Consider the following 11,568-nt stretch of genomic DNA (forward strand, 5'->3'; position numbering starts at 1 on the left):
GAACCTTGACTAAGTACTGGATAGATGTCCATTATTAAACAAAATGTAGAATTTTAACTTTCTATTTTAAAAGTACAGTGCTTCTAATAGTCAAATAAATGGACAGAGAGAATCACAGACGCACAAAAACTTGGTGTCAAAGAACCCTGACCTTTAAAGTGTAAAACTGTAATTTATAATTACATATATTTACTCATTTCATCTACTGTCTGGCATACATATTTAAAATCCTGTAATTTTGACCCCTCACTGTGTGAACTTGGCCATGGATGCAAATTGTCAGTCAACCTCCCGGCTCTGCTTTTAGAAAGAACTGTCTATATCAAATGGCCTTGACATGTAACAACTAGCAAATGACAACCTGGGATTACTGCATGCTGCTTAAACAAATGATTAGCCCACATAACATTTACTAAAGGACTCGTGGTTTTAAGGTAGGGACATTCACTTGAATAATAGAAAAACAGTCTACTAATAGGTTGATTTTGCTTATGGTGAGTTAAAGATAAAAGTGGTTTTTACAAATCAAAGTGCCATATGTGTCTTAAATAATGTTAACTTTGATCAATAGTGAGCATTTCTTGCTCATAGTGTATTATATAAAAACAATGCATTTAAAAGTTTATTAGGATGAACTGTATAAAATATCTTAAGAATACATAGAACAATGAGCAAAGCATTCTCATAGACCTTTTCCCCCTCAGATGCATGTCATTTCTTTACAAAATAAATTATTCAGATAAGTTTGTGAACAAAATAATAGTTATTTAATATTTGCAAGCTTGTGCTTAATAACTTATTACTTAAAAACTAAAGCATAGCACACATATTTACAGAAATATGGACATATGAAAAAATACCATGCAGAAGTGTATCCAGCACGTAGGACTTTTTGTCAAAGAAGTAGTAGCAGCTGCAAAGGGAATGCAGGTGGGGCAGTGGAACCTGACCACAGGAAAGCGAAAGCAACTCTAATATATACTCTGTTCAGGATTTTAAAAACCAAGAATGCACAGCTGAATGAATTCCTGAGATGCCAACTCTTGAAAGATTTGTGGATTTCAGATTGTTGATATAAACTCAAACAGGACAGGATGAATAAGTTGGTGGATATTTTTCCCTCTCCATGAAGTTTGGTCACACTTTCCTGATCCGTGCATACAGTATATGATCCATAAATGTGGATTAACCAAAATACAGGAATCTTCTGTCCCTGACTGCATGGGAAAGTACACATGTGTTAACTCTTCTACCCTGAAAGAAAGGTAAAATCAGTGTCCTTTAAGCAGAGGCAACTTTAATGAGGGTGAGTCATAACAGGGAGGCAAGCCTTATTTATTTTTATTACACAACACTTTAAACTGGGACCATTTCTTAAAGGCCAAATGACAGACATGGGCCAAGATTAGATGCATCCTCAGCTGGCATGCTCTTGCCAGAGTGAGGATTTAGAGGAGTGAAGCTGGTAAGAAATAGCTAAAAGTCCAGGGAAGGGGAAGCAGAGAAAAATAAACATCTCCAAGTGAACAAAAACAAAAACAGGTCACAGTAATTTCTCTCAGGATGAAAATGTGTGACATGGGCTTTTGCATTCATTAAGTCAGAAATTTCAGAATAAGAGGAATTAGGAAAGAACCCAAATCGTGGGGAATAATGTTACTATTGTACTTGGGAGGGCTCAAATAAAAGTTACTGAGTCCTTTTCCAAAACCACTAACTGAATGGTGTGTTCTCAAAAAGAACTTCCTTCTAGGAAAAAGGAATTAGGTTTGTTTTCCCATTTCACATTCAATTACAGTAGGGAATTTAGTAGCTCATCAACTAAAGTGCATATTATGGAGGAAAACTTCATTGCCCTGTGGCAAAAATGAATTCCAAGACTCATCAAGTGACAGTGCTTTATATTGGACATATGACATCACTGAAGCAAACTCATTGTTGACTATTTCAAAAGTTATGATGTTGTTTCTGGCTGCATCTAAAAATGACAGTTCCATATTTAGCCTTTCCAAGGGTATCATGCTCTAGTATTTAAACTAAGCAATAATTTAGTTCATAAGTTTGCACAGGGTTTTGGAAATCTTTTAATGAATACATTTTACTCTTTTCTCAGAAGCAGCATCAAAACGTGTGTCTAAGCTTAAATATTTCCCCAGAAGACAATGGTAGCCTTATCTGAGACATGTGAATTCCCCCCCAAAATTTATGATTCCATGCATTACTCAAACATAGGGGAGAATCAACAGTATCTTCTTGATCTTATCTACACAAGTTGCAAGGAAGCTGGGGTTGCATTCTCTGTGTACGCTTGGGACAAAGTGTGAATCTGCCAGGAGATTCTTAGGGGTAGAGGGGAAGAAATGATATCTCAGTATTATCAACAGCTAATACATTTTCTAGAAATCCAAATATGTCAAATTCAAAGGAATGACTTTAATACAGCAATTATGAATAATTCTGCACAGTACAAAAATTGCTACAGATGATAAAAGTTACCTATAAAGTCATATGGAAGTTTTCTAGCAGATTGAAATTTATGCTATTGTAATGCCTCAATAGAGATTTGGGGGCAGATTAAGGGAAATAAAATTTGAAAACAATTTAAAGTGACTTGATCTGAATTAAAACATGAGACAAGAATTTTATTATATGCTGTCTTGCTATGTGATTATTCTTTAACTCAGAAGTAGTTAAAATAATTATTTCCTTCATAACAGGATTTTAAAACTTTCTTATACATTATATATTTTCATACATATCTTCTTACATATTTTTTCTTAGAAAACCAAGTTTTTATAACATAAAAAATTAAATACAACATATATTAATTACTTGCAGTTTGATTCTTTGAAATATGAAAGATATGTCAATGAACTCAAAAGTCTACAATATTTGAGATAATATATGAGAATATAAGAGGACAAAGAGAAATTTAAGAAGAGCATGTTTTGTTGGAAACAAATTAGCTTCCTAGGATGATTACTGAAAAAACGGCTTGTGTAGTAAAGTAAACAAAGAGAAGAGAAGAACAAGAGATGATCTAGGGAGAGGGTCTGCGATGGGAAATGAGGCAGTGTGAGAGAAACAGGGCTCTCTGACCTTGAGCTACAGGTTACTTATTATGCAGGCCTGAAAAACTTTGTCCTCAGACTTTCAGAGTTTGGTTCAGACTTGAACTTTTTTTCTTTTTACCACAATTAAAAGTATTTTGATATAACTATAAAAATGGATAACTACATTTATTTGTAGTATATGTTGTTTTGACACTCTTAGAAACTATTTTTAGAAAAGTTTTATAATGTACAAATGTAGAACTTGATATGATACAGTTATAATCTAACATGGGTACCCAACACCTACAGTCTATTTTGTTTCATGTGCAATACCTCAACATCTGCTCCATGTCTGCCTTTGATTATTTAGAGCAAATGCCAGGCTAGGGTGTAGGTTCACCAACAGCTAACATTTTATCTGTAACTATATCAGTGTCTCTCTTTAAAATATAAAGACAAAAACAAACCACAACACCACTGTCACATATAAATTTTAAAACATAATCATCTAGTCAATGTCCAAATTTTCCTGATTGAATCATAAGTGGTTACTGACATTTTCCAAATCAAGATCCATATAAGGTTTACAACTGATTCATGAACTTCTTAAATATTTCTATTCTAATGATTCCCTTTAATCTCTCACTTTTTTTATCCTGAAAATTGTTTTGTTTATGGAATGGTTTAATTGTCTTTTAGATTCTTGATTTTGTATCACTAATGATATTAAAATCTTGACAATCTATTAGATGGAAAACTTTATTTCAATGAATTTCAATTTACCTGAGCATGGAAGACTCTGAACATCTTTTCATATATTAGAGAGTCACATAACATACATTTATTTCTTTTCTGTGAATTCACCATTTGTGTCTCTTGCCCATTATATTATTGTTATTGATTAGTTTCCTATTACTAATTAGTTCTTCTCTGTTTTTAGAAGCTCTTTGTATATGAAGGATGTTAATCCTTTGCTTATAAGTTGCAAATATTTTGTCCTCATTTGACATTTGCCTTCTTACTTTTTTGTGTTGGTAGTATATTTATATGTTGTTGACATACCAAATAATTTATTTTAATGTAACCTTTTTGCTTTGTGAATTTATGTCATTGTGAGAAATATTTTTACTTCTTTAAGGTTATAGAAGAACATACCCCTGTCACAAATTTTTATTGGTAAGGATTTTGTTGAGTAAGTAACTACATTGGTACAATAATATGGAAGTAAGAAGAACAGGAACAGAAAGTGAGACAGTGGAAACAGTAAATTTAGGAAAGCCAGCATTTAAGGAGAAATATTCAGTTTCACAGAGAATCCCTATATTTATCTATAGGGACAATGAAGTTGCTTCTCTTGAAAGGGAGCTAAAACCACTTTTACCTGAGGACTTTAGCAGAGTATTTCCAGAGACCTGTGAGTAAGGCTTGGTTTCACCTGAGCAGTTGACAACTGGGTAACAGAGTTATGAGTAATATCCATGTTCACAGCTGTTCTCCATATATGAACCTCTTTACCTCAGAGGTGCCATCAATTTAACATGTACCTACATACCGATATATTAAAGGGGAAGAAGCATTTGACAAGATGAAGTCTTTCTTTTCTTTTTTTTTTTTTTTAAAGAATGGAAGTATTCACTCTGTAACTTGATGTGTAACTTGACTATTTTTAGATGGAGATTAAGCAAGGTAACTCAGTGGTGCTAATCCTGTGGCTACTAACTTGACTTTCATTTGGTTCTCATTCAATTGATTGCTAGACCTATGGTTATGAAAATAGTCTGCTTGAGTGGACTTTAGTATGTTCATGAGTGACACAAAGTGATTTTTAGAGTTCTTCATAGATTGACACATACTCTTTATATTTAGCATTAGGCATACCTATAACCATACCGTTTATGACAAAGAGAAGACAACGTGATGTGAACAAAATTTTCATTTAAAAAAAGTATAATTTCTCATTGATGCACCTGATTTACAATTATATGTTAACCTTATGTGATTCAAACAGAACCTACTAGAAAATTTACCTCAAAAGACATAGGAAGGGATACCTGTTATCTCAACTAATCCTGTATAACTACCAAAGGGCATACATAACCGAAGGGCATGTAAACTCCTGAGAACAGAAGGTTTTGAGGGATTCCAACTGTGATTGTTTTAATAGCCACTACAGTAGAAGCTGCACAGTAAAGAGCATAGCTCTTATGTGTCAGCATAGCTGATTTTTCTTTCTGAGTTTTGGTTGCTTTATTTGTTGAATGAAGTAGTATATTGACTCTCTCTGCCTTGAAAAAATCTTTTCACTTACTTGCTGCATAAGAGCTGTTCAATAAGCAGGAGATCCACCCCCTTTCAATAGCACGGAATAACCCCCCCCCCCCCCCCCCCCCCCGTTCTCTGTTATAGATACATAGCCTGATGATACAGGAGGAATCATGTACTTGCCCTGAGATTCTAGGGAAGACCAGCTTTTCCTTGGTAAGGTCAGTGTATGTCAAATAATGCCCCAGGAACCTGAGCTGCATCTCTTAACCTTTTCTAGTTTATAAAACAAAACAAAATAAAACAAAAATAAACAAAAAAACTCCTTGAATTGCCAAGATGAACCTGATATTTATTGATTCTTATGAAGCATGAATTATCAGGTTAATTTAAGGGCTCAAGTGTTTCTGAGTGCATTTACCAGACAGATTAGAAACATCTCTACTAACCAGCAGAATTTATATCATTACCTGCCTCCATACTTAGACACTGCTGAGAGAAATGGGAAATTAATAGGTAACAATAAAAATAACAGTGAAAATTGCTTTTCTGAAAGATGCAAAAAAACAAAACAAAAAAAAAAAGTTTTTTTCCTGGCCTCAGGAAATTCTAGCCGATCTTTCACTATGATGTCTGCTTGTAAGGAGACCCAGTACAGATGCCCATCATCCACTGTCTGTTCTAAAGTCATTCTCTGAGTTATGAAAATTGCACCTGAGATTATCTGGGTATTTTTCTGGACAACATAGACAAAGAAAAACAACCCTTTGCTTAAATAAATTGAGAATTCAGACATGTATATTTATTCTTAGAGACATGTATATTTATTCTTAGAGAATATTTGTTTGAAGGCAGTAATAAGCACATATTTTAAAATGATAGCACTACTTACAAGCGATTCCCTTCTCATTAAATTAGGTTTTGAAGAACTTTTACTTAAAAATCCTCTTCTTAACAATTAAAACGGTGGACTTCGTTTAGCCATTCATTGATCACCATGGAATTAACCCCTCAAAATTAGTTTGGATCAATGTGGATTTACATTATAAACTACAAAAGTTGGTCCACAGGCATGACAGACATGGCAAGAGAAATTAACACTTCAAAACACTACCAATTTGGTGACCTACTTCTAGGGAAGATTAACCTATAGTAAAGATGTGAAACTAAATTAAATTCCAGTTAAATACAAATATTTTTCTTCTCATACTGAGTCATCTGATTTAGACTCCGTAGGGTGCAGTGTTACCTTGCTTGGTGAACTGCATAATTATTTATAGATTTTCTTGACATTGGGCTTACCCCTTATCTAACTTTACACAGGCAGTCTAGTTAGTGACTCTTGTAGAGATACCCTGCTGCATAATATAGTCCCACATGGTAGGTCAGGGCCCAGATGCCCCCTTTTTCCCTTCTTTGTTGATGGTTTGAAAATATCAGGATGATGACTGCATGCCACATTGGTTTTATAATTCCTAATCTAATGTCTCAACAGGGGGCTCTAATTCCACATAATGTGTATAAAACAAAGAGATAAATGTTACTTATTATTAAGCACAGAAGTTCAAGGACCTATTGTGAAGCTTTGTACTTACTGATGGAATTCTAAAACTAGGTTATACAAAAAAAGTCATTTCTTGATGAAGCATTAATGATGAATAAATAGCAAGACTTCAGGAGACTAAAATACTTAACACTTAAAGACACTTCTATTTGAAACATTTTTAGAATATGCACTAATAATGGAATGTGAATTATATTTCTTGTAGGTTGCAATATTCATTCTACATGTTTACTGAGCAAAATCTTTAAGCTCTTAAAAGTAACAGTTTGTGCTTATCTGTATATGTATATGTTTAAGACGATGATTTTTGCCTCATAAGATACATTTGATTGACTTTAAGCCATTTTCATGTGCTTTTCTTCCTCTAGAAAGAAAGGGGGAAATTCCATAGAAACAAACTCTAGAGAACATTTTTGTACTATTTAACATAGAAGTAAATAGGAAAAAAAGAAGATGATAATGTGTCTTCTAAGGCAAGGGTCCCCTGAAGTGGACAGAGGCAGACAAAGACCAGATTAAAGTTGTCCATTCCCTTAAAGGCCATGTTATCCTTAAACAGTCTAAATGAAATTCCTTGTGGTAACTGGTATGCATAAGAGTCTGAGGGGCAGATGCCAGACTCTCAACATATTAATTTGCAATTAGAAGTCAGGCAACCATATGGACTTGAAAACTTTATTGACTTGATTAGCATATTTCTTCTCCATAGTCAGGCTATGTGGGGAACTAAATTATAATCAGGAAGATGCTATTTGAGAGCAGAATCTGAAGAAAAAAGGGTTAAATATGCAATGACTGCAATCTAAGGCAGTTTCACTCATCCTGCCCACAAAGAAAGTGGCTTGACCATGGAAGTGAAAATTAATAAAATCCATCAGCTGTCATCACCTCCATTCACCTCCTCTGGAAGAATAGCCTTGCCATATTGATTAGAAGCACCTAATGGTTGCAGGTGGAGTCTTTCTCTACCCTACAGGGTGTTTGAATTCGGGTAACTAACAACTTCCTCTATGGCTTATTATTTCTGTGCAAACATGTGCCTTTCTGATTTACACAGTCCTTTTGAAGGTGTGTGTGTGTGTGTGTGCATGCATGCATGCTGGCACACGTGCATTTAGAGTAGAAGTAAGAACAACCGTTTGGCCTATGAACCACATTGTCTCTTTCTAGTAACTGTACATCTTTGATCCATTTTTGTTGCTTTATAATTTATAATAATTTTATAATTATTTCTCCATGGACAAGCTCATTTTCCTTAGGTCAGAGTTCTTTTGAGGGACATTTCTTTTAGCCTTGTATTAAGAAATGTGATTATGTTTTTGTCACTGAAAAAATAGGTAAATGATGAAACTATAAATAAAAAGAGAAATTGGCATATCAATTCTGACAACTAACTATTCTACCTCTTCCAGTAGTCTTTTTAGTAGAGCTAGACAAATTTTCATTTGATAAAAAATGATTGAATATAATGGATAATTTGAATTATATGTGGCTGTTATGATCTATTGAGTGGTTTACAGCATCTGAGAACTACCCATATAAATCCTATATAAATTAACATATGAACCAACATATGGCAACATACAAGGTAAATTTGAGATTTGTTGGACTCTATTATTTTCACTTTGTCTATGTCTTGGTTCTCTTGGTTTATTTTGGATACTATGATGTCATCACTGTGACTTATTGTGAAAACAAACAAAAATATGTCTGTCTTCTGACTGCACATAAAGAAAAATGGAATCCTAACCAATGAAGATAAACTGTTCTATTTAACCTTTTCACAAACAATGCTCCCGGGATTTGTCTGAAAGCATCCACTGCATACTGTTGGGGAATGCTTCGTGAGTGAGGGCTTGGGCACAGCTCTTTGGATTACCTCAAGATGTTTGCTTTATGGGGAGTAACTGCTTTTTAAATTCTATTAAAAATCAATTTAGTTTCTAAAAATGGTACTCTAATTTAAAAATTTCTCAAGGCATCCTTTGGCCCTTTGCTAATAACTGTGGGTAGTATCAGCCCTTGAGAAGCTCCTTATTTGAAACCACATGCAGGCTGACAGAGAGTACTTTCTAGCATCATTCTGTCTAGTACAGTAGACAAAGTCCTGGGTTAGGAATTGAGACACCTAGATTCTAATCCTGAATAACTGTGATTTCAAGCAAGTTATTTAACCCTTGTCTGTCAGCCTCAGATAAGGACTGATTTTTCATCCTTCCCAAATTCATATTTTAAAGCCCCAAGCCCCAGTACCACAGAAGGTGACTTTATTTGGAAATAGGTTTTTTATTAAAATAATCGAGTTAAAATGAGTTCATTAGGGTGGGTATTAGTCCAATAACTGGTGTAATCATATAAGAAGGAGAAATTTTGAGACAGATATGGGTACAGGAAAAACAATGTGTGAACATAATAAATGCAGTAAAGTACAAGAAAAGGAGAGAGTTCTGGATCAGACCTTTCCCACACCCTTCTGAACAAGTCAACACTTAATCTAGGATCTCTAACTCCAGAACTTTAAGACAGTAACTTTCTGTTGTTTATGACACCCAGTTTGTCCTGTTTGTTATAGCAGCCCTACCAAACTAATGTAGTCTCTTAAGCTAAAAGGTGGTAATGAGATCTTCTTGTAACAGCCTGTCAGACTCATTATTTCTCTTCCACATTATTGAAATTATTGTTTCATCTTCCCTTTATACTGGTGCACTCATATGTTTGAAGTACAGAGCTGATCTTATCAATGTGTTGCTTAAAACCCTTCAGTGAAACATCTGCAGGGTAAGGTTCGTAGCCCCATCTATGATAAAAGAAAGGGTTTTATGCTTTGCTACAAAGTCACCATTTCAGATAGCCTCTCTACTCCCAAATACCATTGTATCAAGACCAATGACAAGGGAATTGAAGGCATAGGACCCTGGACTCTGTTGTGGTAGACTGAAAGGGAGAGAAGATGGAAAGGGCAAGAAGAAAGATAAAATGGCAAAGATGCCTTAACTTATATAGTTTCTGTGCAAATATTTTTTGATTCATGTTTTAGTTCAATAAATGAATTTAAAACGTTTCATAGTAAATTTATTTAATTACAAGTTTTTCAGACATCTCATGGCATAAATAATTGCTTATAAAACATTTCCTTTGTGTATGAATATGTTGGTTTATGAACACCAGTCCTCACACATTCTAGGCAAGAGCTCTACCATGGAGCTACATCCAGGCATATTTCTAAAATTAAAATGCCAGGATTTTATGTATAGTGGCACATACTTTACTGATGCATTTCTGCACACCCAGGTGAGACTGGTCAGCTTTGCTCCATGTTGACAAAGTATACTGTCTAAACCTTGATTATGTCGGGCATCACATGAAACAAATATCGTTCTCTCACATGAGCCTGTCAACTACTTGAGGTCAAGGACCAGGTCAGAATCTTTTTTTTAATTCGCTATACAGAGTGTATACTTGACATTGGTAGATGACAGAACAAAACAAAACAGAAACAATCAGCGAAGTGTATTGAATGGTTTTGGTCTTCTAACATCTTAGCTTCTGCTCCTGAAATATGCACTGGTTCATCCTCAGAAATGTTTCAGTTGAATTGTGAAACAAAATAAAGCTTTTGATCTATATCCTTTTGGAAGCAGATAGAATATACTTTTTTAAGAAGTAAAAGTTATAATATGGCATTGTAACATACCAGTTAGTCATTCCAGAATTGCTTAGAAGAATCAAAACTGTCACTAAACATAGTGACATTTGCCCATGGAAATGGCCACAAGAGAAGCAGCTAAGGGGCAAGTCAACCCCTGCCCACTGGAGCTCGTGTTGCAACTCCCTACATTTTCTCTTTCCAGAGCATCCCCAAAGATTCGCTTTCATCTGCCACCTGTGGACAGCTTCCCGCTCTTCTAAATGACCTTTGTCTGAAACTTCAGCCATGAGACTGCAAAATGAGTTTCCTGTGTACCATTCCAAGCACAGCTTTCCAGTCCAGTACAGTCAACCATTTTCCTGTGATCCAACAACCCATATGGATAGAAACTTTAATATATGAATGTGGTAACCACAGTTTACTTAGGGAGTGAAGTAGAGACACAGCTTTTATAGCATCATTTTATAGTCTATCAAACCCTTTCTATTTTTAGTATTTTACATTTTGTGACAATACATTTAGGTTTTTAGATCTTATTAATATGTAATCATATTAAATTGAAAAATATATCAAGAGCAAAAAATGGTTTTAGGGAATAGGCCAAAGGATGGGGTTGGGAAAGATGAAAACGGTGGAGACTATGAATGGAAAAAAGAAAAATAAAACTGGTAATGCTCGTAATTCACAAGGTCCTGTGTATATTATTCTTGACTACTCAGATGAAAATGGAATCACAGGGGGAGGAGTTCTTATATTGAAGCAAAACCCCTCCAGACTTCAGTGGCTTAATTGGTGGCTTTTTAAAAAATTGCGAAAGGTTTTAAAATTACCATTCCAAATTCTACGAAATGGAGCCATTTTACTGCTTCTCGACCCTATTATTTTAAGTTTTAACATTTTTTTTTCTGAACTAAGTGTGGAAGATTAAGGTAACATAATTGGCTCTGGGGTCAGCCTTGGCATTCTTCATTCTGCCCAGATGTATATGATTACATTTTCTATTATGTGAGCCATGGGGACATGTGGTTTTTCATCAAAAA

The 11,568-nt window shown here is 34.7% G+C and overlaps 1 long non-coding RNA gene across 1 annotated transcript; it reads left to right on the forward strand.

Moving 5' to 3' along the window:
- Positions 1–340: 340 nt before the first annotated feature.
- Positions 341–11,159, forward strand: LOC306667934. Its single transcript, XR_013765684.1, has 3 exons — positions 341–434; positions 4,192–4,229; positions 10,731–11,159. It is a non-coding gene; the product is annotated as an uncharacterized lncRNA (long non-coding RNA).
- The last annotated feature ends 409 nt before the right edge of the window (positions 11,160–11,568 follow it).

This window comes from Sciurus vulgaris, assembly GCF_902686455.1.
Source record: "Sciurus vulgaris genome assembly, chromosome: 8".
Classification (NCBI taxonomy): Eukaryota; Metazoa; Chordata; class Mammalia; order Rodentia; family Sciuridae; genus Sciurus; species Sciurus vulgaris.